The sequence below is a fragment of the Lithobates pipiens genome, unplaced genomic scaffold (genome assembly GCF_037356315.1).
Source record: "Lithobates pipiens isolate NorthernLeopardFrog02 unplaced genomic scaffold, aLitPip1_a1.2 Scaffold_8, whole genome shotgun sequence".
Taxonomy (NCBI): Eukaryota; Metazoa; Chordata; class Amphibia; order Anura; family Ranidae; genus Lithobates; species Lithobates pipiens.
Window position 1 is genome coordinate 414881190 of NW_027507903.1, and position 20938 is coordinate 414902127.

Consider the following 20938-nt stretch of genomic DNA (forward strand, 5'->3'; position numbering starts at 1 on the left):
TTTGGGTACAGCTTCGCACGACCGCACAATTGTCAGTTAAAGCGACAGTGCCGTTTCGCAAAAAATGGCCTGGTCATTGAGCAACAAATTTCAAAAAGAGACTTGGTCCTTAAGTGGTTAAAGTCTATGCTCTACATTCCTTGCTCTTCTGCCTTCTCTATCTTACTGTACCCAGTATAAGGTTTCAAAATAGTTTCTAAATGAGCAGTGGCAATAATCTGCCCCATCACAAAAACTGTGTTGACAAGCACTTCCAATTGTGAAAAATCACCAAGTTCATCCCCTGGGTAGTCTTAATGCATCTTAAGCTAAGTTATTTTAAAAAGTTGGATTATGTAGGGAAAGCTTACAGGTTTTTCTAGCACGGGATCTTTCCCTGCTAGGGAGAGCCTCACTCTTTATTTGTAATGGTGACCATTGTTATCGGGCTAAAAGTCTGAAAAGGTTCAAAATTGTAATTGGTCACCAGAAAAGGAATAGAGGGAAAATCTTCCATGGAGACATTTGTTCCAGTTACAAATGTCTAAGAATGGGTTGCCATTCACTTTCTGTTGGGCCTATAGGTGAGACAGTGAATAGAAATCTCCCTAACGGGACACAGATGGTAAAAAGAACTGGTGGGATTTAGCCATTTGCCACTAACATTTTACAAAAAAGGGTTTGCATTCAATAATATTTCAAAGTGGTTGGAAACACCTTCCATACACCCAGTGAAGTGCCAGGTAAGGTCATAATTTGTAGCTGTTCAAAGTCCAGCATTTATAAAGCTTGTTTGAAAGGTCAGAAAAAAAGGACGGAGAGCTGAAATGACACACTCCAGAGCTCAGTGAGGAGAGCTCTGAGAGCTGATTGGAGGGAGGGGACATACCCCCCCCCCTTCACACAGCAACAGAGCAGAGGCTGTTAAACAGCTGGAGGTCCTTCCCCTGTCACCTTTTTTCTCTTGGTGTCAGGAAAACTTCTCAGAAGTGAGTCATGCTGACAGCAGAGGAATTTGGCTGCAGACAGAAATGAATGTTTGTGCTCTGAATTAAGACAAGTACACACTATAGAGGGATATGCTTTGTTCATATCTGAGGTTTACAGCCACATTAACCCTTTTACTTCATAAGTATTTTACATGTCATAGCAATCAAGCTGTGACCTTGCTTTAGTTTTTTCCCAGCAGCCTCTGTGCTTTTTTTGTATAAATGATCATGGTGACTACATAGGGTTACAACTTTGTTGACCCAAAACTTGTATCCAGACGATAAGGTGAGTTAGAGCTCCCGATCTGCATGCATGGGGGCACTTGATCAGCATGGCATCCAAGCAAGGTCAGAGTGATCTATAATGTCATCCACATGTCATTTACTTTAAAGAAGGCAGGCTGTACTTAAATGGTGTTTCTATTACTTGCTGGATTGTTTTATCCCAAACCATTTTAATCTTAAAGTTCAATGTCAGCAAAATGTTTGCCAAAAATTGTAACACTATTCTACTTTATCTAAAGCCAATGAGAAATTTATTTTTGGTTCAAGTTCCACTTTATTTTTTGTATTCTTTTTTTTAATCACGTCCCAGTACATTGATGTGTATTGTATAATATACCTCAGAACGAGTGCTTTTAATGCATTTGCTTTTATAGCACCTCACTCCTGATCAATGCAGTAGTTTATTATCACGTAGTGGAATTGTCCTCTGTGTGTTGCTGGTTGGCAACTGTGTCCTACATATTAATATTGGAGAGCTAAGCCAGCAAGCGACGGGCTCCTACTGGTATGGGTTTTTAAAAACATCATTTGAAATTCTAACTAGAAACCCCCACCATTTTCATTCTTTTTTTTTCCACTATTTTGTCCCCCATATATTGGTTTGTCTGAGCAGACTGCAGAGATGTGACAATGTTGCTGACAGCAGAAATGTCACATTAAAAGTCATGACCATGGTGGGCACACTTAGAATTCAGAAAGGCTGTATTTAATGGTTACACAGAGCCCAGCAGGCTGTGCTTCAGAACCCCGCTTGTCAATGAAAACCGAAAACCCTTCTATTAGAAGAGAGAGTGAGAAAGAATTCCAACATTTCTGTTTTCTACATTTTTTTTTTATCTTCCTTCCAGCCATCAGTTTGTGCAAAGCACCTTTTCATAAGACAAGGTAAGTGCAGCTGGAGTCCTAGCAGCTGTCAAGGGACTACAATCCCCAGCATGCCTTGCCAGGTTATGCTAGCCACTTGTCCCCCTTTTAAAACCCATTTTTTGTTTTGGCTTGGAGATTTCTACAGTGTCTGCATAACGGCATCTTTTTAAGCCCCTCTAAAATGCCAGAGCTCCTGGCGGGAAAAATCAGCTTAAAAAAAAAACCACAATAAAAAGGTGTGTACTGCATATGCATCTAAGAGGTTCTATATTAATATTAATTTATTCAGGCCACTGGAATGCATTAACTCTAAAATGCTAAACTTGTCTAGCTTTTTTTTTTTATGTGTTTAGGTGCATTCTGTGTTTTTTTCTGCTCTTCAGCTCCTTTCCTGAAACTGCCTTTGGTGTTTTTTTTCTGCCTTTAAATGTACATGGACACACAGGCTTACATAAAGTACTTTTACAGACTAAAAACCTTGAAGACATCTGTGGCTTCATGCACAGATGTTTATTGAAGTTACACCTGAAATCGCCAAAAGTAGCGCAGAAACGACTTCTTCAAATTTATGTGGCACCGCAAAGTTGGCGTCACATCAATTTAACCACCTCAATACAGTGCACTTACACCCCTTTCCTGCCCAGACCAATTTTCAGCTTTCAGCACTCTCACAGTTTGAATAACAATTACTCAGTCATGCAACACTGTACCCATATGAAACTTGTGTCTGTTTTTCACACAAATAGAGCTTTCTTTTGGTGGAATTGCCAATTAGTAATTTTTCTTCATAAATTTCGGCCAAAATTTATACTGCTACATATCTTTGGTAAAAATAACCCAAAATTAGTGATTTGTTCTTTGTGAAAGTTATAGAGTCTACAACCTATGGTGCCAATCACTGAAAATTGATCACATCTGATCTGATCTTCAGTACATCAGGTGATTCTTTCTCTCATTCTTTAGATACTAACAAGTCAGAAAAGTACAAATACCCCCAAAATGACCCCTTTTTAGAAAGTAGACATTCCAAGGTATTAAGTAGCATGGTGAGTTTTTTTAAGTTGTAATTTTTTCCCACAATTCTAAACAAAATTAAGATTTTTTTTTTTATTTTATTTTTTTTTACAAAATTGTCATTATCAGGTTATTTCTCACATCAGCATATGCAAACAAATTACACCCCAAAAGACATTCTGCTACTCTTCCCGAATATGGCAATACCACACGTGTGAGACTTAAACACAGCCTGGCCACATACAAAGGACCAACATTGAAGTAGCACCTTCAGGCTTTCTGCGAGCATAAATGACACATCTCATTTCTTAACCATCTATTACACTTTTGAAGGCGCTGGAGCACCAGGACAAAGGAATTGCCTACAAAATGACCCCATTTTGGAAAGCAAACACCCCAACGTATAATATAGGAGGCATAATGAGTCTTTTGAAAGGTTCATTTTTGTCCAGAAGTTTTTGGAAAATGTGGGAAAAAAAAAATGAAAAAAACACATTTTTTTTATACACAAAGTTGTCAATTTATAAGATATTTCTAACACATAGCATGTATATAGCAAAAATTACACCCCAAAATACATTCTGCTACTCTTCCTGAGTATGGCGATACCGCGGGTGAGACTTTTACACAGCCTGGCCATATACAGTGGCCCAACATTGAAGTAGTACCTTCAGGCGTTCTAGGAACATAAATTACACATCTCATTTCATTCCTACCTATCACACTTTTGAAGGTCCTTGAGCACCATCTCGGTAGAATTACCCACAAAATTACATAATTTTGGAAAGCAAACACCCCAATGTATACTGTATGAGGCATGGGCTGCAGACAGGTACTCGGGTACCTTGACGAGCTGCAGACAGGTACTCGGGTACCTTGACGAGCTGCAGACAGGTACTCGGGTACCTTGACGAGCTGCAGACAGGTACTCGGGTACCTTGACGAGCTGCAGACAGGTACTCGGGTACCTTGACGAGCTGCAGACAGGTACTCGGGTACCTTGACGAGCTGCAGACAGGTACTCGGGTACCTTGACGAGCTGCAGACAGGTACTCCCTTATTCTCATAGGCTGGTGACAGGTACTCGGGTACTCTGAAGGCCTGGTGACAGGTACTCGGATACTCATATGGACTGTGACAGGTACTCAGGTACTCATATGGACTGTGACAGATACTTGGTTACTCTGATGGACTGCGACAGGTACTCAGATGAACTGCGACAGGTACTTTGATGGGTGGTGACAGGTCCTCTTTATGGAGGGGGGGGGGGGCAATAAGTGTGATTGGTATACACTCTAAGCGTTAACAAGATGTTACTGCAATCTCCTTCTCACACAAAATCAGTTTGTGAGAAGAAGAACCCGGTAACATCTCGTTACCGCGGTTTGTTGACATTTACTGATCATGTGGTAAACAGCTGCCAGCCAATGGCTGTTTACCAGCGTCGGTGAGGAGCGGTGTTCCTGGGAACACACCGCCACTGACGTGATCGCGTGCATGCGCCATGACTTCATCACAGCTGACCACGTGGTAAACAGCCATGCCCAATGACTGTTCACCCCCCCCCCCCCCCCGTGGCAAGCGGTCGTGCGCATTCCCTGTTTAAATGAAGGGACGTCATATGACGTCCGCCCAAAAAGAGTGGCGGCAAGTGGATAAACATGGCTATTGCCGACAATAGTGTGTGACTTGTCATGCAATTTGACCTGTCACTCCAATGTGAATGGAGGCTTTGGGAACTGTTCAAGAGATCATAACATATACAATGCACCATATACACATGAGTGATTTTAGTTTTGTAAATCTAATCCTAAAGCCAATATCAATGGGAATGGTAAATGTGAATACTCTTATTGGGAGAAAAAAAACACCCTCCTTCTGATCAATTTAGAAAGCCTTGGATCAATTTGGTCTGTTAATGTAAATGGCTCTGTCAGGTTTTTGCGGATTACTTCTGATCAAACTTCTGCATGTGTATTTGAAAGCCAATTCTAATAAAGATTGCTTTAAATGATCAGGTTTAAAAGACCGCTTTGATTTATGACCGATAGATCTTTGTTTCAATTAATATTTTTGCACCCTTTACTGGCCCTGGCAGCTAGCTGCAGGTGTTGTGAATTAATCTTTAAACCCTTTACGACCGCCTAACATGAATGATGGCAAATAGTTGGTTCAAAGGCCACAAGCCACACATATGAGTCGCTGTGAGGCTGTTTATGTGCTGAGAGCAGACAGCTCATGATACAGGCATCAGATTAGTAGACAGAGGGACGGCTTCCGATTATATGACCACTGACAGCGGTCACATGATCACAGATCCTGCCTGCTCTCTGGCCATTCTGAACTGGTTAAAGGGATGCCAAGGCGGGCAAAAAGGGGTTTACATTAGTGACTTTGAAGTTGGATTTTAGTTGGTTTCGGTTTACAGCACTTAATATTTACCTTTAGAAAGTTGGTAGGCAGACGTCCCTGTTGCCAGAGAAAATGAGTTGGACATACAACTTTACTGCTTCTGTTGTGGACATTGGAAATAAATGTCTCTACAATGCCTATAGGTACCGATATCAGTGACAGACTATTTTGAAGCTATTCTGCTGTGTAATGTACAAGTTTGCCTTAAGTGAACTTCTGCTTTACTTAACTGTCCCCTCCAAGTCCAGTCTGTTATGCTGAATTCCCAAAGAAACACACAAACCAGAGTTATATGAAAATGTGACCGCAAGATGGTGCTGTAATGTTTAGATATATCAGTTCATAGTAATGGGATCTCAAGAATCAATCGGCAGCGCATTTTGCTGTCCTGCTGCTTTAACACAGCCGCAACGGGATTGTGATTTACATTGCCATGGTAACTTGTTAGCCAAGCCTCTCAGTGGCTGTGTCCTCCTGACAGTCTAGCCACGGCCACTTTCGGATAGCTGTGACGACACTTCTGGTGTGCAGGTCGGTGGCCAGCTACTGCTCTCCCATTACATGACCTTTCTTGCGATTACCCCCCTTGGGGCCCTTCTGAAGTTCTCCTGGGCATAACATGGATTGGCTTACACACCTCCTGGTCTCCATGGTGATCCCTTAATGGGTCGGTATGCAACATCTAATGTCCTTGCACCCCACTACACAGGCTTATGCAGACTCACTGCTGTAAACTTTAACCTATAAAAATGTGATGCTGTTCGTGTACTTAAACATTTTACCATAGATTCATTTTAATATATTTGCGAGATTCCATTACTATGAATTGATATAGCTATACATTATAGCACCATCTTGGTCACTTTTTCATATAGCGCTCTGGTTTGTGTATTTCTTTGCATTATCATGCCACAATTCCTAGTGGAATAGTCTGAGCAGCTGGGTTAGTGACTTGTTTTGGCTACATACTCTTGATTGCAAGCTGGTAGCGCCTGGACGTTAGTAGTTTTTTTCTATGTTGAATTCCCTTCTATTCTACTGGAATTATGCATTCACTCACTATTGGTGGCAAACACCTTAGAATAAACATAGCCAAGACTCTTGTGCTCATCAAATAAGGCAAGGCTAGGAAAGCTTAGGATACTGGAAAGGGTGTGCACCACTGGGCAGGGCTGCACAGTGAAAAACATTGGAATTGGAAAGAAGGTAAGTATTTAACTTCCTTGGCTGAGCACAAGCAGACAGTCAACATTCCTGGCATCTGTAAAATCTGTAAAGAGCTAGGTGCCAGTACAATCAACTTCCTTGTGCATGCACAGGAGAAAAGTTATTTGTGGACACCCAAGAGAGAAAACTGAAAACTCTGAGTAAAGGTGACAACCAGGAGAGGATCACAGCAATGACCAAGTTCCCTGGTTACCAATTTAGTAAGGCTATGAGTCTTTTTTTTTTTTTTTTTTGGTGAACCAAAACAAAAAAATTACTAGATTTCCCCATCCACACTCAGTTTTAGACAGATTCAGTTTGAGGAAGTGGTGTGACATCCAGGCTGATATGTCTGTTAGTAAATCAGTGATGTGTGAGGAGACCGATGGGGTGAGTTGAGGGGTAGAGAGATAGATTTGGGTGTCATCGGCAGGATGTGTATATCAAGAATAGTAGAGGTCCAAGGACAGAACATTGGGGCCCCCAATGGCAAGAGGTGTTGGAGAGGAGGAAGTAGAGTTTTAAGTGACACTGAAGATGCAATGAGCTAGGTAAGATTCGAACCAAGGTAGAGCACAGCCATGGACACCAAGCAAATTTAGTTTTTTTGAGGAGGCGGGGCGATCAACTGTATCAAAGGCAGCGGAGAGGTCCAAAAGTAAGAGTACGAAATAATGACTGTTGGTTTTAGCTGTTGGTAAGATGTTTGTGAGTTTTAGGAGAGCAGTTTCTGTGGAGTGCTATGGCGTACTGTGGACGAAATCCAGACTGAAGGGGATCAAGGTGGTTACTCTCAATGAGACTGTCGCTCAGTCGGTTGTAGATTAAACATTCAAGGAGTTTGGAGGCAAAAAGGAGTAAGGGGATGGGTTTTAGGTTAAGATTGGTGGGTTCCAGTGAGGCCTTTTTTGGTATGGGAGTGACTAGTGCATGTTTTAGAAGGTTGGGGGAAGATGCCAGTAGAGAGGGAGAGGTTGAAGATATGAGTTAAAGAGTCAGAGGGTGATCGTAGTATTTGAGAAGGAACGGGGTCCAGCGGGCAGGAGGTTAGGTGGGTGTTAGAAAAAAGTTTATTGACTTCCTCTGTAGTAGTTGGGTTAAACAAGAGTTTTGATTGTACAGGAGGACAATGAGTGTAAAGTGAGGGAGATATTGGTAGAGCGGAGGAGATCTCTAGACGAATTGTCTCAATCTGTAATTAGCAATCTCCTGGGCAATGAGTAAGTTAGTGGGTTGAGGTAATGGCAGACGAAGCAGAGCATAAAAGGTAGAAAAGAGTTGAAGGGGACTGCATGAGAGAGTGTTAATGAGAGTGATAAAGTAAGTCTGTTTGCCAGTGTGGAGACAGGAATGGTATTTTTGGAGGGCAAATTTATATTGGCCGAAATATTGCTGTGACTGTCTTACGCCACAGACGCTTAAGAGCATGGCTCTGTCTTTTGAGGCTTTTGGTAATGTCTGTCTGTCAGGGTTATAGCGGTTGGGGTCTCACTCAATGTTTTCCTTCCAATGCAAAAACAAAAAAAGAACTACTGGAAAGAATCCATTGTGCTTTAACTATTCTGCATACTGAGCTAGAATGTTCTCTCTTGTTAAAAAAAAGAAAAAAGAAAGGAAAAAAAAAAAGAAATGACAGATCACCTGTGTGAAGAATTCTCTGTTCATCTAGAGTTTATGTATGTTAATATATTCCTTGCATCACCACATAAGAAGTAAATTATTAGGCTTTTTGTCCCTTTATGATGACAGCGTTCACAAAGACTGTCACTAGAAGCCCTTTTGGGAGAGTGTTTACACTACTCAGCCTCATATCAATACATTATTAGAAATGGAATTCAAAAACATTTATGTACGGATTTTCAGTTTAATCTGTTTCAGTGACAACCATCAAAGTCACCACAAGAGCCCCAAAAAAAAAAAAGTAAAAAGAATAAGACGATTGCGCAACTAAGTCCTATTTTGCTTCAAGAAAACAAAGGAGAGACTTAAAAGTCAGTTGAAATCCTCCAAATTATTCTAGGGATTTTATTCTGTGGATTGGATTGTTAGTGGATTAGCTGTGAGAAATTCTTGAAACGGCCTGCATAAAGATGATAAAAGCAGCCGGACTTAAACCAATTCCTGAGACGAAGGGAGAGGTGGGAGGGTTAGTGTCTTAACAGCTGCTGAAGCATATAATAAGATCGGATGAAGACTTCATGTCCTAAACTGCTTTCTGCTGTCGTGCTACCTGGCCAACCGCTGTTTCAACAATAACTCAGAAGCATCAAGCTGTGAAGATTCAAATAATAGATTTCATTTCCTCGCAGCTACTACTGATCATTTAGTAACAGCTGTTATGCCCCTGTTATCCATCATGCTGTCATGTGTGTCTCAAACAAGCACGACCCTGCTATATAAGTGACCACCACTGTTCTCTTCATCTACTCTTAATAAAGTCAGATGAACAAATGTAATGAAATGGTGGCCACAAACTGCTCTCTTCCACATGAGACTTACAGTAGCTAACAGGTGTTAAGTGAAGAGCTCCGGCCTTCAGATATGGAGATGGGATATTGAGGTAAACTCTGGATTGTTGCAAACACACATACGTGTGTGGGATTATGACTAGGACATAGATTAGCTTCAAAAGAGATAAGGAGGTGCTAAGAGCATCTGGTGAACTATTACTATACTTTTCTCACGCAGAAAAAGTAGAAAGCATCAATGTATGCCTAGAATGTTGAGAAAGATAAAAAAAAAAAAAAAACATTTTTTACGGTGACCTTAACTATGACAAAAGAAACCTGGACATCTGCATACATTTATAATGTGCTTGTGATTTTTTTTTTTTACAGTACTGTATTAAAACTAAGTTTTAGGCTGGGTTCACACCTATGTGAACTTGATGCAGGTTTCACTGCATCCAATTCGCACAGCAGGAGATTGTGACCAGCTCTCTATGGAGCCAAAACACAACTCCGGGGCGCCTTGCACAGAAACGATGTGCGTCTTTGGCTCAGGGCCAAATTCATGCAAAAAAAAATAAAAAATGTATGTATATATATGATGTCAAAGTGCATGCAAACTGAGGAACACATATGAAACTGATGTCACTGCAAGTGAAATATGCAAATATGTTTTCATGCACGTGTGGTGTGGACGAGCCCTTAACAGTTTTTTAAAAAAACTTGCATTCCCAGCACATGCCAGAAATGCAACAATCACATTGGTTGTGCTCTCAACCAAAGTGTCAAACCATAACCGGGTGTCATAACTGATCACATGTACAGCATCATGAAACTTTAAGATCAAACAGAGGCCAAGATGGCAGCTTTCTTGGCTGAAATGGCCTAGTGATTCTATACACTGGCAGGGATTAATTACTGAACCTTATTTAGATTTTTTTTGTAAAGGGGAGTTTAGCAACACTTTAGAGTATAGTTGCACTACAGCCGATCTTGGATAATCAAATCAATCGCCTACTGCTCTCTGGGGTTCGTGCTGTGGCAAGAACAGGACCAAAAATCATTGCCTGTCACATACACACCTAAAGCGCTTGAATGCAAGAACGCATGTGCATATGTGTGGGAAAGAGTTAGCAAATATCCCTGCTTCTAATTCCTAAAAACGTGAGAATATTTATTGTCTAGCAAAAATTTACTAACATACTTTGCCGGTTCATTAATTGCTCACAGTATTCTGAGCACAATCATAAACGGTATGCAAGCAGAAAATACCTGCAGAAGTGTTGATATTCTTTTGGAGTGAGGTGTCAAAGCTCGGAACCGGTAAACTTGTCAAATGTTTCCAAAGCTCTCACAACAAAGAATGCCTGTCAGTTTGAATTAAGTAAACCGGTCATGCTAAGCAGGCAAGAGGAGCCATTTTATTCCAGCTGGGGCCCAAAAGACAGAACCTGAAAAGGATCTGAAACCGCATTTAACCCTATTGGGGGTCAGTACAACTCAAGACAATGAAGCATGAAAATAGAGGAACAAATGTACGCAAAATGAAACAAAAAAATACCATTTGAAGCAAGGTAGAGAGGTGGAAATGAGCCATATAAATGTGCTCAGGCACTCCCAATACACATTCATTTTTGACAGGTTTCTTACAAAGGGGATTTACACTACATGTGTTTTCAATTACAGTTCCCAATATGCAGGACTGGTAAAACGCTAAGCAAAAGAGAAGAATACACTATGCATATGCAGCCTTAGTGAAAATGCGCTTACATATTCCTCCCTAAGGCAGAAGCTTAAACACACCTGGCTAAGCATACATATTATACCACAAATGAAGGAATTGTGTATGTGGCTCTCAAAAGACACATCCAGGACTAATTTAATTGCATTGGAGGAATGCCGCTACTCCTACAAAACCTACATAGCTAAAAAGTCAGCCATTTGAAAGAGGAAAATAGAATGAATGCAGTGCCTTCCAAGCACTTAAAAGGGAAGTGTGGGTTTTCAAAAAACAAACATGCATATCCACCTAAGGGTATTCAATATCGATCTGATCTAAATCTGCTCCCCCCCCCCCCCCAAAGAACAGTGCAAAGACTGCTGATCTCCCAGCTCCCTGTCTTCCGTGATCAGAGTGTGGTAACGTTGCTCACCAGCTCTGTCCCAGCAGCACTCACTGGAGCGCTGGGCTGTGCAGGGGGCAGTAGCAGCTGGTTCAGGTTCTCAGAAATGCCCTGAGAGCAAGAGCCAGATTCTGCTTAGGCATCTAGGTGGACCCTGACAAAGGATCAAATCAGAGACTGGACCTGTTCTGTGATGTCAGCCAACAGCGGCCAGCTGTCTAAATTTGTTTTAAAGGGGTGAAGAACTAAGTGTACTTTTGTGACCCACAGAAGTATAGTCAAAATTGCTTTGGCCTTTCTTCCCCGATAACTCGTTACAGTGACCCCATAGACTGGACATAGCCGTAGATGATTGTTAAAATAAACGCTCATTGACTTTTGTGGCTATAAGCACTGTGGAGCAAATCACTCCCAAAATTCACAACAAAAGCACAGAATTCCCTCAAGTCATTAACTTAGCAGCTTACTTCACATACTCTGTGTTTACATTAGATACTTATGCTGTACGGCACTGTGTAAATGCTTGGTGCTATATCAATCCTCTATAATAATAATAATAATTAGAAGACTGAATCACTGCTGGAAGGAAGTAGAAGGGTGAGCTCTGGCTCTGACAGAAGGTCTTCAAGCATATCTAAACGCATTAACAAAAACATTTATATGGTGCATCTTACAAGTCTTTAGACGTGGCTGTGCTCGTTTTCTTGTTTTTTGTTTTCAGGGGATATCGCCTGAAGACAGCCATAGTACAGATCAAATGAGCATAGGGAAGAAATATGACTATCCCCTAAGGTGGATATCCTCTGAAGACGTCCACTATACAGGTGAAACACATGTAGAGCGAGGCCAGTGTAATATATGTTTTTTGAAGTTTTACGATTATGCACAAGTTTTAATTCTATATTCTGCAAAGAACACTTCACCACATATGTTGATGTATATTGGGTATGAAATCTTTTATTATGAGTTATGATTATATATGCCTGAGTTAATATATTAATTTTGCACATTTTTGAAGTAGTTATTTTTAGATTCTCCTTGTGTCTGGAATATACAAGTACAACATCAATCACCATTTTCCACTAAAAGCACAATTCCTTTTGGGTTTAATTTATTTACAGTGCATCTGGAAAGTATTCACAGCGCTTCACTTTTTCCACATTTTATGTCATGTTACAGCCTTATTCCAAAATGGATTAATTATTTTCCTCAAAATTCTACAAATACCCCATAATGACAACATGAAAAACGTGTGCTTGAAAGCTTTGCAAATTTATATATATATAAAAAAAAAAATCACATGTACAAAAGTATTCACAGTCTTTGCTCAACACTTTGTTGAAGGCAACAATTACAGCCTCAAGTCTTTTTGAGTAAGATGCTACAAGATTGGCACACCTATTTTTGGGCACTTTCTCCTATTCTTCTTTGCAGGACCGCTCAAGCTCCATCAGGTTGGATGGGGAGTGTCGGTGCACCATCATTTTCAGAACTCTCCAGAGCTCAATCAGGTTCAAGTCTGGGCTCTAGCTGAGCCACTCAAGGACATTGACAGAGTTGTCCCGTAGCTACTCCTTTGTTATGTTGGCTGTGTGACTTGATAAAAGAGGGCGCAAATAGACAGAGTCACCCAATATAATGTGAATATATAATGTATTGTAACAAGTGAACCATAAACTTGGTGTCCGCAAAGACCAGAAAAATTAAAAATGATGGATAAAAAATAAAATGGCGATTCAAATCTTCTATATATGCTTTCTCCAACATGTGCCTCCTAAAGTGCAGTGTGCTTTAAATCTTGAAGAAACAAGAGTGCTTCACACAAGGTGACATAAATCTGCTCACCAGATATCTTTGGTCACAGAATGACCACCAAGCATGTAATAAAGGGGATCCTTCCTCCTTTGACTAGAGTCTTCCAAACCACATGCAGCTTCACTCAGCTGTTTCCAGGGTTTAACAGACTTCAATACAATTCTGAATGGTAAATGGCAAATTCTTAAATCTTTTACACTTTTAGGTGTATACCCACAGCTCAGTTTTCAATAATCTGTGAAGTTAGGCTCCCCTATAAACGAGCCACAGAAAGGAAATAATAGTCCAATACTGTCTTTAATAAAAAGCACTTACATGCCTATATCAAAAACACAGCAGATGGAGGACGAGGCAGAGGCCGGTCCGTCACTTAGGTATGTGATGCAGGAAGCATGGTGTGCGTCTCAGCTGAAGGTGGAAATGAGTAGCTCCTGTATCATGCTTGTCAAGCCTTAATTTCGATGCATATCGCGCTCAGGCGCGTGTCATCAGAAAAATGGCTTCCCGCTTCCACCTTCAGCTGGGACGCACACCACGATTCCTGCATATGGTTCACTTGTTATTATAATACATTATATATTCACGTTGTATTGGGTGACTATGTCTATTTGCTCCCTTTTTTTATTATGTCATGCTTTATTCGTTTTTACTCATTTTTGGTGCTGCAGTAGAATAACATAACTTTTTAAATTGGTGCCGTCTCTCGTTTTCTATTTTCATTGTTGTTTGCCTTGTTGCAATTGAGTGGCAGCCTATTTGTATATCTTGGCTGTGTGCTTAGGGTTGTTGTCCTGTTAGAAGATGAACCTTCGCCCCAGTCTGAGGTCCAGAGTGCTCTGGAGCAGGTTTTCATCAAGGATGTCTCTGTACATTGCTGCATTGTTTCCCTCGATCTTGACTAGTATCCCAGTTCCTGTCTCTGAAAAACATCCCCACAGCGTGATGCTACCACCATCATGCTTCACTGTAGTGATGGTATTGGCCAGGTGATGAGCGGTGCCTGATTTCCTCCAGACATGACACTTGCCATTAAGGCCAAAGAGTTCAATCTTTATTTCATCAGACCAGAGAATTTTGTTTCTCATGGGCTGAGAGTCCCTTGGGTGCCTTTTGGCAAACTCCAGGCGGGCTGTCATGGGCCTTTTTTCTTGAGTGGCGGCTCCTGTCTCTACCATACAGGGCTGACTGGTGGAGTGCTGCAGAGATGGTTGTGTTTCTGAAAGTTTCTCCTGTCCCCACAGAGAAATGCTGCAACTCTGTCAGAGTGACCATTGGTTTCTTGGTCATCTCCCTAAGGCCCCTCTCTCCCGATTGCTCAGTTTGGCTGGGTGGCCTGTTTAGGAAGAGTCCTGGCGGTTCCAAACTTCTTCCATTTATGGATGATGGAGGCCACTGTGCTCATTGGGACCTTCAATGCTGCAGAAATTTTTCTGTACCATGATACAATCTTGTTGGAGGTCTATAGACAATTCCTTGGACTTCATGGCTTGGCTTGTTCTCTAACATGCACTGTTAACTGTGGGACCTTATATAGACAGGTGTGTGCGCCTTTCCAAATCATATCCAATCAACTGTATTTACCACAGGTGGACTCCAACAACTGTAGAAACATCTCAAGGATGATCAGTGGAAACAGGATGCACCCCAAGTTTTGCGTGTCATGGCAAAGGCTGTAAATACTTATGTGCATGTGAGGCTGTAACATAACAAAATGTGGAAAAGCTGAAGCACAGTTAATTTCTAGATGCACTGTAATAAGCTAGGATTAAAGCTAATAATAAAAAAAAAAAAAAAAAAGCTAATGACATGTCGGGTAAACATTAATAGGGTAGATACGTTTTTCTCTGTAAGAAGGCTGAACCAAAAAAAAAAAAAAAAAAACTGGATTCTCCATCGACACACTTGAGGTGAATGGGGGAAATCTTCCCCAGCTAAGCTATAATATTCAGACAGCAAGGAGACTTCCCTGCCATCACTATACTGTGCAAAGATCAGCGCTGCCGGCTATAGATCGAGCGGGGAAAATCCAATAAGGCAGTTGCACTGAAATTGATCAGTAGATCAACTTCTGTAAAACCTCCTTGTCAATACATGGATGAAAAATTAGGTCAGTCCCCGGTGAACCGCTGAATATCGATCCTTTATACGTCCAGCATAAATGGTGCATGTAGGCCCAAACAAGGAACATCAGAGGGGGTTTAATTTGGAACAACTATCCAGAGGTGTGCACATTTTGCAACCTTTCTGTAGTGGCATGGCTGACAAACAACAACATAGCAACAAAGCAACCATATAGAGGGGGCTTCCACAAGGTCAAGTTTTTCTCATTTTGTTATTCTGATTTCCACTCCCAAAAAAAAACACAAAATCATTTGTGAGGATTTGATTAAAGCAGAGACTGATTTAGACAGATTGGGGCCTTAGGCAAGACAGCATCTTTGACATCGATAAGGATTTCAAAAGGCAAAGAAAGGCAGACCAATTGTCATTGTTTGAAATGCCATAGATTCATTAGACATTAACTGCCTACTAATACATTATCCATACAAGTCACAGGCAGGTGCACAGCTTTCAAGCCCAATTAATCACTTCAGCCCAGGAAGGTTTTACCCACTTCAGCCCAGGAAGGTTTTACCCACTTCATGACCAGGCCATTTTTTGCAATACGACACTGCGTCGCTCTGACGACTGCATAATTGTCACGCGATTCTGTACCCAAATACAATTGATGTTCTTTTTTTACTTTCACTTGGGTACTTTACTGTAGGGGAGGAAGAGAGCAGAGTGCACATTTGGCAAGACACCTCTCCCCTGCTTTTACTTTGCATTCACTGACAACTCCCAAAGTGCCCATTTACAGTTCGGCTGGGGATCAAGAGTTTGGTCTCACGTCACAGCCTCTCTCTACCAAGGTGCTGCGGCATCTAGTTGAAAAAGACGAATGGATGACTGAACCAAATACAACATACGTGTTATCCTTCAAATCATATAAAGTGTTGTCTTTTCGTCATTTCCGGTCTCTTGAGTTTTGTATCTTTATGTTGGAAATATGGATATGTGACTTGTCAACCGCACCAAAACACATATTGCATTTATAATGGACTGCCATTGACGTTAATTTAAGTTTTTTTCATAAATGCACAAAAACAAAATCTACTGATGTGAACAGCTTCATAAATTCAAATTCACACATTTTCAGCATGTGGAAATCCTGCATTGTAGCGCAGATAAAACGCGATTGTGTGAACGAGACCAAATATGGGATATTCTTACATCTTTCTTTTTTTCAATTATAACAAGGAAATTCATTTTCTATGAGTTTCAGGACTGGATTATCTGAACAATTCTCAGCAGGGAAGAGTCTAAGAAAATCCTCCCATTGTCTATGTTCTCTAATGGTGTTCGAAGGCTGTCTGGATATGAAATAGATTAGCCCAGAAACAATGACACTAAATGTATTTCCTGAGCAGGTTTGGTCATTCATTGTCTACTCTCAAGCTTGCTTTATTGCTATGCGACTCTGTACAAAAGAACCAGCAGCTAATAATTGTGCCAATGAAAGAAATTCAGAGAGCTGTGCACATTAGCAATACTACAATAACATAATGTATTTTTATACACTACAATAATGCATTCTGTATTATTATATACCAGCAGGAAACAGCTGGAGTCACGCATCCATACAGCACATTAAGACATTTCTAATTTTAAATAGAGTTTTAAGAAAATTGCATGTTGCTTTTATATCAGAAGGAAGAAATATTTGCTCATTTATAACAGGAAATGGTTCTGGCTATTTTAGAAGAAAGTGTTAAGTCCATCTGAACAGTGACAGGTAAACATCGGGAACATTATCACTCTGGACATGGAGAAGGAGAAAAAGCTGAGCTAACCACCTCCATCAGGGGGAAAAAAAATAAAAAATCATTCAGTGTAGCGACTGCTGATGGAGGGGGATTTGACATTTTGAATGATGTCATCTGAAAGTGAATGCATTTAGGCAAGCCTCCTGCCACAGACTCAATAAGATGGAAATCCAGCTCCGCAGCTTCAGACAGGTCAAAGAAATCAAAACAAAACTCTCTGGTCTGTGTGTATAACCTTGGGACCGATCCTAGAGCACATGCTGAAATTATCCTGGGCCTTTGAATGGCTAACACAACCCTGTCTTGATCTTTAAAGTGTTACTATACCCAGGACCCTGCATTCACTATATCTGGTCTCCCACAGTAGACAGAACATGGAAATGCAACAGTTTTAATTAATATAAACTGCTAAAGACCTTTCTTCACCAGCAGTTAGAGCAGTCTTGTGACTTCTATCAATGTCTGGTTAAAGCTTGTAGGAGTCTTCATTCTGCTCTGACTGTCCTATGAGGGTACAGCACCCCGACCCTCTGTCTGGACAGTGCTGATTGGCCCTGTGCTGATCACATGCACTCTCTCAAAATTAATAAAATAACTCTCTATCAATTCACACCAAACTGAGGATGTGCAGCTTGTCCCGTAACCTCTGTTCTATCAAGAGATGGATTGGGGACGGACAGGGAAGACCGGATCAAACCGCCTTTTTACACAATGCAGGATTAATTCCTAGGACATTAGGTTCACAGCGAGTATAACAAGCACGCTTTACTGCATATACAGAGAGATTTTACGGTAGTGGGTAAAGTGAACATAACACGAGGTAAAGAAAAGATTCAAATTTAATTTAAAACTCTGAAACCAATAATATCGGCATAGTATACCATATTGCACCCAGAGTTGCTTAACTTTGGCATTTTTAAAGAGACCCTGTCACCAACTTAAAACTATCCAAAAATATAGAAAAATCAAGTCATTTAGATGCTTACTTCAGTCAAAAGTGCATTACCTAGCTCAGCCCCCTTCTGCACATATACCGCTCTCCTCTTCTGGGAGTGTTAAAATAATCTTTGTGTCGGCTAAGCTCCTCTGCCCCTCCCTTCACCTCCCTAGATAACAGTTGTCAGGGGGAGGAGGAAAAGGGAATACTATAAATCAATGGCTCCCAAACTGGGGTACACTTAAACCCTCAGGGGGTATGTGCCAGAACTTAGTGATTGTAAACAATGACCTTGTAAAGAAACTCATTCCATTTAAAATTGGAATGAAAGGCAAAACATTTATGTATAGATCTCTGATCTCATCTACATAGAGCTGGGGGAGGAGAAACAGTACAATGAGCTTCCCAGCGAAAAGTGGTGTGTGTGTGTGTGTGTGTGCGTGTGTGTGTGTGCGTGTGTGTGTGTGTGCGTGTGTCGTGTCAGGACAAGTCTGATCATTGAAGGAGACCAGCATACCTAGAGAATGGACCATGCTGTGCTCTAATGGCTAGTGTAGTCAGTTTTTAATAGAAAAGCAGAGGGAGTGACAGGAACACCAGGGGTTTCACACAAAGGGAGCATGCTTTGACTGGTCAGATGTACTGTTTGTCAGACTTGTGCTGGCCCTGACCCTGCCTCTCAACCATCAACTCAAAATGTCTTAGTGGGTGATAAAGAATGGCCAGGACTAGCAGAGTGGAATGTTCCAGCAAGGGATGCGAGTGTGGAGCTCCAAGTGACGGAGGAAGAGCCCTAGGCTTGAGCTTACCAGGATTTTCCTTAGTTCCATAGTAGGTGAGGTTGTGTGATATGTCAGTATTACATTGTATATCCCTATATGTTTTGGTTGTTCAGATGCTTTTCTAATTTTTTTGAAACTAGCGATGCGCCGCCGCCCCCCCCCCCCCACTGAGACCACTGTCTGTGGAAGGGAATTCCAAACACTGGCCGCTGTAAAGCTACTTTCACACTGAGGCGGCTGGGCATCAGCGGTAAAGCAGCATTATTCAGCTCATAGTGGGGAGCTTTTAAACCCCCGCTAGTGCTTAAAACCGCACGCGGTTGTAAACCCTCGTGTTTTTGCACCTTAATGCATCCTATGCATTTAGGTGAAAAAATAACTGCCAGTCACTGGCACACCAGCCCCCCACCCCATTCTACTTACCGGAGCCCCTTCATCTCCTCGGTGAGGATGCGCTTACCCTCTCTCCACGGGGTCCTGGCTCTTGATTGGATCGTATGATAGCAGCGCAGCCATTGGCTCCCACTGCTGTCAATCAAATTCAATGATGCGGGCAGCGGGGCCCAAATCTAGCATGTGTGTCTGTGGCGCTTCTCCTAGGGGGTTATCTGATGTGGAGAGGAGCCGCCGAGGGACCCCAGAAGAGGACTGCACAGTGGAGGCAAGTATGACAAAACGATTCTTTACAATCAATCACTTTAAGCAGTGAAGCTTTCAACCCATATTCTACTGAGAAAACGGAAGAACAGTTTAACAATCCTTGGGATTTTCATCATGTTGGAAAATTTGTGTGAGTGAAAACAAGAAATTAAAAAGCTTGAAAGTCCTTGGTATCTCTTCTTTGAGGTTAAAGCGGTAGTAAACCTGCACATTTATTTTTTATTTTTTTAAACCTGCAAAGCAAAAGGCATAATGAGCTAGTATGCACCGCATACTAGCTCATTATGAAATACTTACCTTAGAACGAGGCCCCGACATCTGGCCCGATCCACGCCGAGGGAGCTGACATGCTACCTCTGCGTTTCTTCCTGGTATCGACGGATTTTCAGGCCGAGAATCCCCTTGTGCGCATGCGCCACTGCAGTCAGTGGCGCATACCGAGGGGAATATCTCCTAAACCGTACAGGTTTAGGAGATATTTTTTTTACCTACAGGTAAGCCTTATTATAGGCTTTCCTGTAGGTAAAAGTTAAAAAACTGAGTATACAACCACTTTAACCGTTAAGCCAGTTATCACAAGCTATGCTCCAAAGAGTCACATTTCCTGTGCAAGGGGACCCATTTATGAGTGCACTTACCCCAATAGCTGTACCAAATTTGAAAGGAAGTTATATTTGAAAAACCGATATATATAGAAAGATGAAATTCTGTTATGTCAAAACAAGAATAAAAGCATCAAATGTGCCATAATAATTTACTATATCTGTGTAAACTCTTCTCTGCAATGAAAGGCATATCTTTACTGTTAAAGCATGCAGACTGAGCGCGCTCTGAGATGCCAAGCAATCTGGCCTTGGAAAAACAGGGTTGGAATCCCATCTGTTCTACTGCTATCTTTGTATTTATTTTTCAATTTCTTTCTTTTCCAGTTGAGCTGTTGTTTTGGGTCTCTGAATTCCCTAGAGAAATCAGCACAGTCTAAAATGAAGTGCAAGTCTTTTAAGACGTGCAGAGGTTAGAAGCCTCTATGGACAGAACAGACCACAGGAGGGAGGGGGCACCCCAGCAAGAATTTCTTCTCTCTCTCTCTCTCCAATGATTCAGAATTATACAGCTTTACCTATACAGTAAAAACAATATTGTCTAATGTGTAACTTTTAGGAAAAAAATGCTTTTATATGTTAAAATGAAGCAGAGCCTATTTATATTTAATAAACCTTAAATTACTCAAGTTCTCATAAGTGTGTGAAGTTTGAATTTATACACCAAAAGTCTGTGGACAAAAAAATAAAGAAAATGCACTCTTTTCTTTCATTGGGAATCTTAACAATAAACTGTTGAGGTTTAGAGGAAATACATTAAAACAGTACAGTTCTGAGCAATTTTGCAATTCACTACTCCATTAAGTCTGAGCTTCAAGCCAACTGTTAACAAAAAGCTGAGTGTAGTATATATTGCACTTTAATTGTGCTTGAATTGTTCAGAGTTAAAGTTTTAGAATACGTGTCTGAACAGCAATCAGATGTGAAGAGCCGGCAAAGATCTACAGACAGCTT